This window comes from Genypterus blacodes, unplaced genomic scaffold, assembly GCF_046128005.1.
Source record: "Genypterus blacodes isolate CSIRO-AG114 ecotype Tasmania unplaced genomic scaffold, CSIRO-AGI_Gbla_v1 ptg000199l_1, whole genome shotgun sequence".
Lineage (NCBI taxonomy): Eukaryota > Metazoa > Chordata > Actinopteri > Ophidiiformes > Ophidiidae > Genypterus > Genypterus blacodes.
Window position 1 is genome coordinate 143426 of NW_027466998.1, and position 12625 is coordinate 156050.

Here is a 12625-nt window from a genome sequence, read left to right on the forward strand (position 1 = left end):
AAATGTAAATGCTTTGTTCTCCGTTTGTAATACAAAGCATCAAAACCAAACACTCTTCAGGCAGGAATTTGGTTTTATAATGTACGTATGTGTCCTTCAGGATTTGGAAAGCTCACGGAAATGTTGGATAATGACTGGAATCTTAAATCAAACTAGATGCAGAGAAGGGAAATCTACTGTATGTCTATGTTTTTATTTACTGGAGATCCACTCAGGTATCATAGGAAGCACTCAGTAACATCTTGTGATTCCTTCTATTTGTGTGATTTCAGACTTTGTTAATTTTTGCTAGACTAGAGCTGCTAGTCAACATGAATTTAATTGGTGAGTTCAAGTTCAGTTCAAGCTGGGGACGTGATGGTAGTATGTTCATTTTACAAGTTTGAGAATCTTCATTTTGCACGCGTATAACAAGCTTTGTTTACAATGTCACGGTAGTTCAAAACGTTGCTCTAATACGTAATGGAAAAGTTTTGGAATTCATATGGCAAACAAATGTAAAAACTCTGGAAGTGAATTTATTTGTGTGAATGGTATTTAGGAGGAAATAATTCTTAGTTTATAAAGACTATCTAGTTCTAATAGATCTCAAATCAAACATAGAAGCAATTGCAATAAATAATGAATAGGCTGAATTAATGTTTGTTTAGTTCTTATTTAGTTTGAAAGTGGTGTTTGATACTGGACTGGCTGTGCAAGGCAGCAGAGGTGGAGGATTCTGGCAGGACATATGTGAGAATAATCTGTTTTTCTGCCCAGAATCGAGCCTTTCAGGATGGAATAAATCCTTCTCTGGGAATGACAGACCCAGACCCAAACACCGCTCCAACCTGGCCTAAATAACACAAAATACAACCGTTTGATAGGTGGAGGTAGCTGGAGGGATACAAGGCCGAGGAATGAGCTCTGCCTGAAAGGGAGAAATACAATCCTTTAACCTCGAAAGCACTGTTGCCCTGCAGCAACATCAAAGTCTATTCCCAACATGACCCCATGGGGGCACTGTCTCCTCGTGCCTCCATTGCTGGGAAATTAAGTATTTTTCAGTGTATTTTCTGTAAAACTTCCATCCATGCATCAACATCAGCATTTCCATGTGATATGTCCTCTATCGCTCATCTATCATGGATGATTAATGCGGTGGCGTTATGGCTTGCTGGTGGAAGTTACTGTACTCAACAGGACAAGTTATTTAGGCTGGAGCTGTATTCCAGCTTGACAGAATGTTTACAGTATGAAAGGTGATTATCACAATGACTTGTTTATCTGTTGATAGTAGTAGTAGTCTGGCAGAGTCTACCGGTGGCTTAGTGTGAAATGAACTATTGGGTTAACCCCCACTCTAACATTTCCTTAAGTATAATACTGTATTAAAGTGTTTTTGAGTCATTTGTTCTTTCATAATACATATTCATTAATTTTATCATTTGTTCTCTCAGAACAATTCTCAACTCATTTTATCACAACAATAAAGAGTAAATCCACAGCTACGTAATATGAATTTATGGTGTAACTGCAAAATTTAACAATAAAACAATCAGCGAGTTCATGCATCTGCCAAAGCTGCTCAATCCTCCATATTTGTTATACAAAAAAGGAAGAGTCTCTCGTAAAATGAGTTGAGAATTGTTCTGAGAGAACAAATGGTAAAATTAATGAATATGTATTATGAAAGAACAAATGACTCAAAAACACTTTAATACAGTATTACACTAATTTGGGGCAAATTGGGGAATATTGAAAGACGTTGACATCCCAGTGAATTTGGGGCAAATTGGGGAATATTGAAAAAAATTGAAAAACGTTGACCCGCGGGTCATTGATTGTTGAAACTAGAGAAAACTTGAAAAGCATCAACACACTCACAACAGTCACTATAGACCAGGGGTCGTCAACGTTTTTCAGGCCAAGGACCCCAAAACTGACTGAGAGATGGAGCAGGGACCCGCTACTATATATATTGTTTAGAATTGTGTTTTATATCAAACTGGGCCATGTAAAAAACATAGCTACCCTGTTATTGTGCATTCAATTCTAAGCTATTCAGTGACGAGCGGTGAGGTTCGTGGTGAGGTTCATGGCTGGCTAACTCTTTCAAAGTCAGATTTAAAAATATATGAATTCAACAGAGAGAAATGCGCTCTCTCAAATGCCACAAATTCACACAAATTGATGCCATTACAGCCTGGATCCTGTGTCTGAAATTTTACTCCTTCCTTGTCCAAGATATGGGCTTTTCAAGTTTCCTCTAGTTTCAACAACCGATGACGTTTTTCGAATTTTTTCAATATTTCCCAATTTGCCCCAAATTCACACAAATTGATGCCATTTCTGCCTGGATGCTGCATCTGAAATTTTAGCTCTCTATCTCCTTCCTTGTCCGATATATGGGCTTTTCAAGTTTTCTGTACTTTCAACTATCAATGACCCGCGGGTCAACGTTTTTCAAATTTTTTCAATATTCCCCAATTTGCCCCAAATTCACTCAAATGTATGCCATTTCTGCCTGGATGCTGCGTCTGAAATTTTACCTCTCTATCTCCTTCCTTGTCCGAGATATGGGCTTTTCAAGTTTTCTCTACTTTCAACAATCGATGACCCGCGGGCAGTGGTGGACAGTGACAAAGTAAATTTACCTGAGTACTGTACTTAAGTACTGTTTTTGAGTATCTGTACTTTACTTGAGTATTATTTTTGGGGGATACTTTTACTTTCACTCCACAACATTTGAAGGACAAATATTGCACTTTTTTTACTCCACTACATTTTTATTGATGCTCTCGTTACTCGCTACTTTTGAGCTTACGTCAGCTGATGATTATTTAAAATTTTTTTTTTCAAAATTCTGAGAAAAAAAACTCTTTCTGCTGATTCGCGTATGGTTTGTCTGAGTTGTATTGCCGTACCTCTACTACGTCATGCCAGACAATGGAGGAAGAAGCACATGGAGAGACTCCTGCCGAGCACCCCTGGCCTTATCTGAAACCCATGTTTGAGATTAATGTCACCAAAACTGATCGTTTCAGTTTAAATGTTTGTTGTGCTTACCGCGAACAAATTACATCACGGCCTACAAAAACTCTTCTTCAAACCTGAAAAAGCACGTCGCTGTATGTAAAGTAGCTACTGAAGTTAGCTAGCTTAATGTTGGTTAAAATGAACATTTTAAACGTAATTATATGAGCTTGTAGTTTCACAGTTGCCACTTTTAAACGGTTTAAAATATGGCAAGTATTGCAGTGCAGTTGATTAAGTTGACTTTCTGTTCATGTTTTTAATATAATTCATATCAAAGTGTCCAAGGTAGTGGTTAGGTGCGTGCGTGTGCGCGCGTGCGTGCTAAGCTGTGATGCATGATATAAGCAAAGCAAGCCAATAAGTTGTTTATCCGTCAATATAAGTTCTTGTAGTGCCTATTTAACTGAGTATATTCTGTTTATATTTTCTATCTTTTTTTCATGTAGAGAAAGCATGGATGTCAGATGCAAAAATATACTGAACTGACCGCAGCTGGCTGCAAGAGAAAGAGTGAGGCTGGGACAACGCCCTCAAACCTCAAACAGCAAAAGTTTGAGCAAACAAAACAAATATCCCAGAAAACTGTTGACAATGCAATCTTGAACTTAAAAGTTCAAGGGCTCCAGCCTTTTGCACAAGTGGAACAGCCATCACTTCAAAGCTTTGTTCAAAATCTACAGCCAAACAGTTCTGTAATGTCTCGGACTACTGTGCGGCGCAAAATTGATAATGCTACAGTAGTGATGAAGAAGCAGGTGAAAGAGGCAATGCAGAATGCTGCATATATAGCTACAACAACTGATTGTTGGACTGCGAGGAGGAGAAGTTTTATTGGAGTCACAGCACACTGGCTGGATCCTGTCACTTTTCAGAGGCAGTCTGTTGGTCTTGCATGTAAGCAGTTAAAGGGTGCCCATACATTTGATGCCTTAGCAGGTGCACTGAATGACATACATTCAGAGTATGAAATCCGTGACAAAATCGTCCGAACAACAACTGATAACGGTTTGAATTTTGTCAAGGCCTTCCGAGTCCATGGAGAAGATGAAAACAACAATGTTGTACCTGAAGAAGTAACTGAGGAGGAAGCAACTCAAGATGACGGCCCTGATGAAATGGAAGTTGAAGTGGATTTCATCAGTGTTGAAGACATTATGGCAGAAGATGTCAACGATAACCTCCAGTACCAGCTCCCTAAGCATCATCGGTGTGTTTGCTATTTGCTTAATTTGGTGTCTACAGTGGATGCAAATAATGCAAATAAGACAGAGGCATATAAGAGGCTGTCAAGGTCAGCTTTCTCAAAGTCACAGGCTCTCTGGAACAAGACTGCAAGGTCCACTACTGCTGCCGAGGTGATAGAAGAACACTGCAAGCTTCAGCTGGTACAGCCCAACGCAACACGATGGAATTCCTTTTATCTGGGTGTAGAGCGCATCGTCAAAATCATCAGAAACCAAGGAGAGGGGGCCATGAGAGCTGTCTGTGCTACCTTCAATGTACCCATGTAAGTTATAAATGTTAGGATGTTTTGCTTTCCATTTTATTCCAACAAAACTTAACAATGCTGAACCAGGAGAGAATTTTTCAATAATTCATAATACTTTCCTCTCTGACATCCTGTGACTGGAGAAAAAGTAATGGCCACATTTATTATTCTAATCACTTATCATTCTAATTGTTGTAGATGATTTTGGCCAAAGGAAAATTATTGTTTTATTACATCACATTCTGTGTAATCTGATATGTTGCAATTTATATATTAATTTGTAAGATTAATATATGCTCCTTGCTTTTTTCCTTTTTCTTTTAAATCTGTTTTAGGTACAGTCCAGCTGATATTTTCTTTTTGGGTGAATACACCAACACCATGGCTGCAGTTGCCAAAGCTATCGACATACTTCAGGGAGAATCTATCCATATGGGATGGTTGCTGCCTACCATCACAACCCTCATTGCCAAGCTTGAGAGAGCAAGAGTGTCAGCTAGATTCTGCAAACCGCTTGTTGATGTCCTGCTTGACGGTCTGAAGAAAAGGTTTGGGAAAATGATGTCTGACCCAGAGCTGGTTGCCGCAGCCATTCTTCAGCCCAAATTCAAAACATCCTGGACCAGTGATGAGGATGTCCTCAAGCAAGGCAAGAAAAAAACTGTGACTGATCAATTTCTTATTGCTATGTTTTTGCTTGATGAATTTTGACAATCATATAAACTATTATTCTTCTCATTTAGGCCTCTGTTAGATGAGTCTAGTCTGCAGCAGCCTGACTCATCAAGTACTTCTGATGAAGATGATTTCTTCTCCAGCATGAGGCATGGACACACAGAAGAAACAACAAAACAACTGGATGCCTACCTGACATGTACATCTGAAAGTATGAACATGTTGACCTCTTTCCCTGCCGTATCCATCTCCGTCACTCAAGCTGAACACAGCCCTGCCAGCTTCTGCTGCCTGCGAAAGGCTGTTCAGTGCAGCTGGACTTATCTTCAGCCCAAGAAGAGGACGAATTGATTCTCACAACTTCGAAAATCAACTTCTGTTGAAGTTGAATAAGGACTTCTTTAAGTTTGAGTAGCTTAACTTGAGATAATGTTATAATCTTTGTTATTTAATCAGAGGCAAAGTTGACCGCACAGACTTGTTATAATTTTTTTCTTATGAATCCTGTTAATTTATAAATAATATTCATTTGTTGAGGTTGAGTCTGTGTTCTGAGGCTTCTTGGCTTCTTGCCTTTATTTGTTTGTTTGTTTTGTTCTTGTTTTATTTGTACTTTTTGAGCTATAAACATGTACAATGACAATAAAGCTATCTTTCTTTCCTGTGTTTCCTGAGATACTTTTTAAAATACTTTTACTTGAGTAATTTTTTAAGCAAATACTTTATTACTTTACTTAAGTAATATTTTGACTAAGCTACTTTTACTTGTATTAGAGTAATATTTGACAAGGAGTATCTGTACTTTTAGTCAAGTAGTGATGTTGTGTACTCTGTCCACCTCTGGTAAACTTTTTTCGAATTTTTTCAATATTCCCAAATTTGCCCCAAATTCACACTAATTGATGCCATTTCTGCTTGGATGCTGCATCTGAAATTTTTGCTCTCTATCTCATTCCTTGTCACAGATATGGGCTTTTCAAGTTTTCTCCAGTTTCAAAAATCGATGACCCGCGGGTCAACGTTTTTCGATTTTTTTCAATATTCCCCAATTTGCCCCAAATTCACACACATTGATGCCATTTCTGCCTGGATGCTGCGTCTGAAATTTTAGCTCTCTATAGCTCTCTATCTCCTTCCTTGTCACAGATATGGGCTTTTCAAGTTTTCTCCAGTTTCAAAAATCGATGACCTACGGGTCAACATTTTTAGAAAATTTTCAATATTCCCCAATTTGCCCCAAATTTACACAAATTGATGGCATTTCTGCCTGGATGCTGCGTCTGAAATTTTAGCTCTCTATCTCCTTCCTTGTCACAGATATGGGCTTTTCAAGTTTTCTCCAGTTTCAAAAATCGATGACCCGCGTGTCAACGTTTTTCCCAAATTTTCAATATTCCCCAATTTGCCCCAAATTTACACACATTGATGGCATTTCTGCCTGGATGCTGCGTCTGAAATTTTAGCTCTCTATCTCCTTCCTTGTCACAGATATGGGCTTTTCAAGTTTTCTCCAGTTTCAAAAATCGATGACCCGCGGTTCAACATTTTGCCGAAATTTTCAATATTCCCCAATTTGCCCCAAATTTACACACATTGATGGCATTTCTGCAAGGATGCTAAATCTGAAATTGTAGCTCTCTATCTCCTTCCTTGTCACAGATATGGGCTTTTCAAGTTTTCTCCAGTTGCAAAAATCGATGACCCGCGGTTCAACATTTTGCCAAAATTTTCAATATTCCCCAATTTGCCCCAAATTCACACAAATTGATGGCATTTCTGCCTGGATGCTGCGTCTGAAATTGTAGCTCTCTATCTCCTTCCTTGTCACAGATATGGGTTTTTCAAGTTTTCTCCAGTTTCAAAAATGGTTGACCCGCGGGTCAACATTTTTAGAAAAAATTTCAATATTCCCCAATTTGCCCCAAATTTACACACATTGATGGCATTTCTGCCTGGATGCTGCGTCTAAAATTATAGCTCTCTATCTCCTTCCTTGTCACAGATATGGGCTTTTCAAGTTTTCTCCAGTTTCAAAAATCGATGACCCGCGGGTCAACATTTTAAATTTTTTTTCAATATCCCCTTATTTGCCCGAAATTTGCACACATTGATGGCATTCCTGCCTGGATGCTGCGTCTGAAATTTTAGCTCTCTATCTCCTTCCTTGTCACAGATATGGGCTTTTCAAGTTTTCTCCAGTTTCCTAATCGATGACCCGCGGGTCATCATTTTTAGAAAATTTTCAATATTCCCCAATTTGCCCCAAATTCACACACATTGATGGCATTTCTGCCTGGATGCTGCGTCTGAAATTTTAGCTCTCTATCTCCTTCCTTGTCACAGATATGGGCTTTTCAATTTTTCTCCAGTTTCAAAAATCGATGGCCCGTGGGTCAACATTTTTAGAAAAATTTCAATATTCCCCAATTTGCCCCAAATTTACACACATTGATGGCATTTCTGCCTGGATGCTGCGTCTGAAATTTTAGCTCTCTATCTCCTTCCTTGTCACAGATATGGGCTTTTCAAGTTTTCTCCAGTTTCAAAAATCGATGACCCGCGGTTCAACATTTTGCCCAAATTTTCAATATTCCCCAATTTGCCCCAAATTCACACACATTGATGGCATTTCTGTCTGATTCTGCGTCTGAAATTTTAGCTCTCTATCTCCTTCCTTGTCACAGATATGGGCTTTTCAAGTTTTCTCTAATTTCAAGAATCGATGACCCGCGGGTCAACATTTTTAGAAAATTTTCAATATTCCCCAATTTGCCCCAAATTTACACACATTGATGGCATTTCTGCCTGGATGCTGAATCTGAATTTGTAGCTCTCTATCTCCTTCCTTGTCACAGATATGGGCTTTTCAAGTTTTCTCTAGTTTCAAGAATCGATGACCAGCGGGTCAACATTTTTAGAAAATTTTAAATATTCCCCAATGTGTCCCAAATGTACACAAATCGATGGCATTTCTGTCTGGATGCTGCGTCTGAAACTTTAGCTCTCTATCTCCTTCCTTGTCACAGATATGGGCTTTTCAAGTTTTCTCCAGTTTCAAAAATTGATGACCCGGGGGTCAACATTTTTAGAAAACTTTCAATATTCCCCAATTTGCCCCAAATTTACACACATTGATGGCATTTCTGCCTAGATGCTGCGTCTGAAATTGTAGCTCTCTATCTCCTTCCTTGTCACAGATATGGGCTTTTAAAGTTTTCTCTAGTTTCAAAAATTGATGACCCGGGTCAACATTTTTAGAAAATTTTCAATATTCCCCAATTTGCCCCAAATTTACACACATTGATGGTATTTCTGTCTGGATGCTGCGTCTGAAATTGTAGCTCTCTATCTCCTTCCTTGTCACAGATATGGGCTTTTAAAGTTTTCTCCAGTTTCAAAAATTGATGACCCGGGTCAACATTTTGCCGAAATTTTCAATATTCCCCAATTTGCCCCAAATTTACACACATTGATGGCATTTCTGCCTGGATGCTGCGTCTGAAATTTTAGCTCTCTATCTCCTTCCTTGTCACAGATATGGGCTTTTCAAGTTTTCTCCAGTTTCAAAAATTGATGACCCGGGTCAACATTTTTAGAAAATTTTCAATATTCCCCAATTTGCCCCAAATTTACACACATTGATGGCATTTCTGCCTGGATGCTGCGTCTGAAATTGTAGCTCTCTATCTCCTTCGTTGTCACAGATATGGTCTTTTAAAGTTTTCTCCAGTTTCAAAAATCGATGACCCGCGGTTCAACATTTTGCCCAAATTTTCAATATTCCCCAATTTGCCCCAAATTTGCACACAATGATGGCATTTCTGCCTCGATGCTGCGTCTGAAATTTTAGCTATCTATCTCCTTCCTTGTCACAGATATGGGCTTTTCAAGTTTTCTCCAGTTTCAAATATCGATGACCCGCGGGTCATCATTTTTAGCAAATTTTCAATATTCCCCAATTTGCCCCAAATTCACACACATTGATGGCATTTCTGCCTGGACGCTGCATCTGAAATTTTAGCTCTCTATCTCCTTCCTTGTCACAGATATGGGCTTTTCAAGTTTTCTCCAGTTTCAAAAATCGATGGCCCGCGGGTCAACTTTTTTCCAAAATTTTCAATATTCCCCAATTTGCCCCAAATTTACACACATTGATGGCATTTCTGTCTGATTCTGCGTCTGAAATTTTAGCTCTCGATCTCCTTCCTTGTCACAGATATGGGCTTTTCAAGTTTTCTCCAGTTTCCTAATCGATGACCCGCGGGTCATCATTTTTAGAAAATTTTCAATATTCCCCAATTTGCCCCAAATTCACACACATTGATGGCATTTCTGCCTGGATGCTGCGTCTGAAATTTTAGCTCTCTATCTCCTTCCTTGTCACAGATATGGGCTTTTCAATTTTTCTCCAGTTTCAAAAATCGATGGCCCGTGGGTCAACATTTTTAGAAAAATTTCAATATTCCCCAATTTGCCCCAAATTTACACACATTGATGGCATTTCTGCCTGGATGCTGCGTCTGAAATTTTAGCTCTCTATCTCCTTCCTTGTCACAGATATGGGCTTTTCAAGTTTTCTCCAGTTTCAAAAATCGATGACCCGCGGTTCAACATTTTGCCCAAATTTTCAATATTCCCCAATTTGCCCCAAATTCACACACATTGATGGCATTTCTGTCTGATTCTGCGTCTGAAATTTTAGCTCTCTATCTCCTTCCTTGTCACAGATATGGGCTTTTCAAGTTTTCTCTAATTTCAAGAATCGATGACCCGCGGGTCAACATTTTTAGAAAATTTTCAATATTCCCCAATTTGCCCCAAATTTACACACATTGATGGCATTTCTGCCTGGATGCTGAATCTGAATTTGTAGCTCTCTATCTCCTTCCTTGTCACAGATATGGGCTTTTCAAGTTTTCTCTAGTTTCAAGAATCGATGACCAGCGGGTCAACATTTTTAGAAAATTTTAAATATTCCCCAATGTGTCCCAAATGTACACAAATCGATGGCATTTCTGTCTGGATGCTGCGTCTGAAACTTTAGCTCTCTATCTCCTTCCTTGTCACAGATATGGGCTTTTCAAGTTTTCTCCAGTTTCAAAAATTGATGACCCGGGGGTCAACATTTTTAGAAAACTTTCAATATTCCCCAATTTGCCCCAAATTTACACACATTGATGGCATTTCTGCCTAGATGCTGCGTCTGAAATTGTAGCTCTCTATCTCCTTCCTTGTCACAGATATGGGCTTTTAAAGTTTTCTCTAGTTTCAAAAATTGATGACCCGGGTCAACATTTTTAGAAAATTTTCAATATTCCCCAATTTGCCCCAAATTTACACACATTGATGGTATTTCTGTCTGGATGCTGCGTCTGAAATTGTAGCTCTCTATCTCCTTCCTTGTCACAGATATGGGCTTTTAAAGTTTTCTCCAGTTTCAAAAATTGATGACCCGGGTCAACATTTTGCCGAAATTTTCAATATTCCCCAATTTGCCCCAAATTTACACACATTGATGGCATTTCTGCCTGGATGCTGCGTCTGAAATTTTAGCTCTCTATCTCCTTCCTTGTCACAGATATGGGCTTTTCAAGTTTTCTCCAGTTTCAAAAATTGATGACCCGGGTCAACATTTTTAGAAAATTTTCAATATTCCCCAATTTGCCCCAAATTTACACACATTGATGGCATTTCTGCCTGGATGCTGCGTCTGAAATTGTAGCTCTCTATCTCCTTCGTTGTCACAGATATGGTCTTTTAAAGTTTTCTCCAGTTTCAAAAATCGATGACCCGCGGTTCAACATTTTGCCCAAATTTTCAATATTCCCCAATTTGCCCCAAATTTGCACACAATGATGGCATTTCTGCCTCGATGCTGCGTCTGAAATTTTAGCTATCTATCTCCTTCCTTGTCACAGATATGGGCTTTTCAAGTTTTCTCCAGTTTCAAATATCGATGACCCGCGGGTCATCATTTTTAGCAAATTTTCAATATTCCCCAATTTGCCCCAAATTCACACACATTGATGGCATTTCTGCCTGGACGCTGCATCTGAAATTTTAGCTCTCTATCTCCTTCCTTGTCACAGATATGGGCTTTTCAAGTTTTCTCCAGTTTCAAAAATCGATGGCCCGCGGGTCAACTTTTTTCCAAAATTTTCAATATTCCCCAATTTGCCCCAAATTTACACACATTGATGGCATTTCTGTCTGATTCTGCGTCTGAAATTTTAGCTCTCGATCTCCTTCCTTGTCACAGATATGGGCTTTTCAAGTTTTCTCCAGTTTCCTAATCGATGACCCGCCGGTCAACATTTTTCGAAAATTTTCAATATTCCCCAATTTGCCCCAAATTCACAGACATTGATGGCATTTCTGTCTGGATGCTGCGTCTGAAATTGTAGCTCTCTATCTCCTTCTATGTCACAGATATGGGTTTTTCAAGTTTTCTCCAGTTTCAAAAATCGATGACCCGCGGGTCAAAATTTTGCCCAAATTTTCAATATTCCCCAATTTGCCCCAAATTTACACACAATGATGGCATTTCTGCCTGGATGCTGCGTCTGAAATTTTAGCTCTCTATCTCCTTCTATGTCACAGATATGGGTTTTTCAAGTTTTCTCCAGTTTCAAAAATTGATGACCCGGGTCAACATTTTTAGAAAATTTTCAATATTCCCCAATTTGCCCCAAATTTACACACATTGATGGCATTTCTGCCTGGATGCTGCGTCTGAAATTTTAGCTCTCTATCTCCTTCCTTGTCACAGATATGGGCTTTTCAAGTTTTCTCCAGTTACAAAAATTGATGACCCGGGTCAACATTTTTAGAAAATTTTCAATATTCCCCAATTTGTCCCAAATTTACCCAAATTGATGGCATTTCTGTCTGGATGCTGCGTCTGAAATTTTAGCTCTCTATCTCTTTCCTTGTCACAGATATGGGCTTTTAAAGTTTTCTCCAGTTTCAAAAATCGATGACCCGCGGGTCAACATTTTTAGGAAATTGTCAATATTCCCCAATTTGCCCCAAATTTACACACATTGATGGCATTTCTGCCTGGATGCTGCGTCTGAAATTTTAGCTCTCTATCTCCTTCCTTGTCACAGATATGGGCTTTTCAAGTTTTCTCCAGTTACAAAAATTGATGACCCGGGTCAACATTTTTAGAAAATTTTCAATATTCCCCAATTTGTCCCAAATTTACCCAAATTGATGGCATTTCTGTCTGGATGCTGCGTCTGAAATTTTAGCTCTCTATCTCTTTCCTTGTCACAGATATGGGCTTTTAAAGTTTTCTCCAGTTTCAAAAATCGATGACCCGGGGGTCAACTTTTTTCCAAAATTTTCAATATTCCCCAATTTGCCCCAAATTTACACACATTGATGGCATTTCTGTCTGGATGCTGCGTCTGAAATTGTAGCTCTCTATCTCCTTCCTTG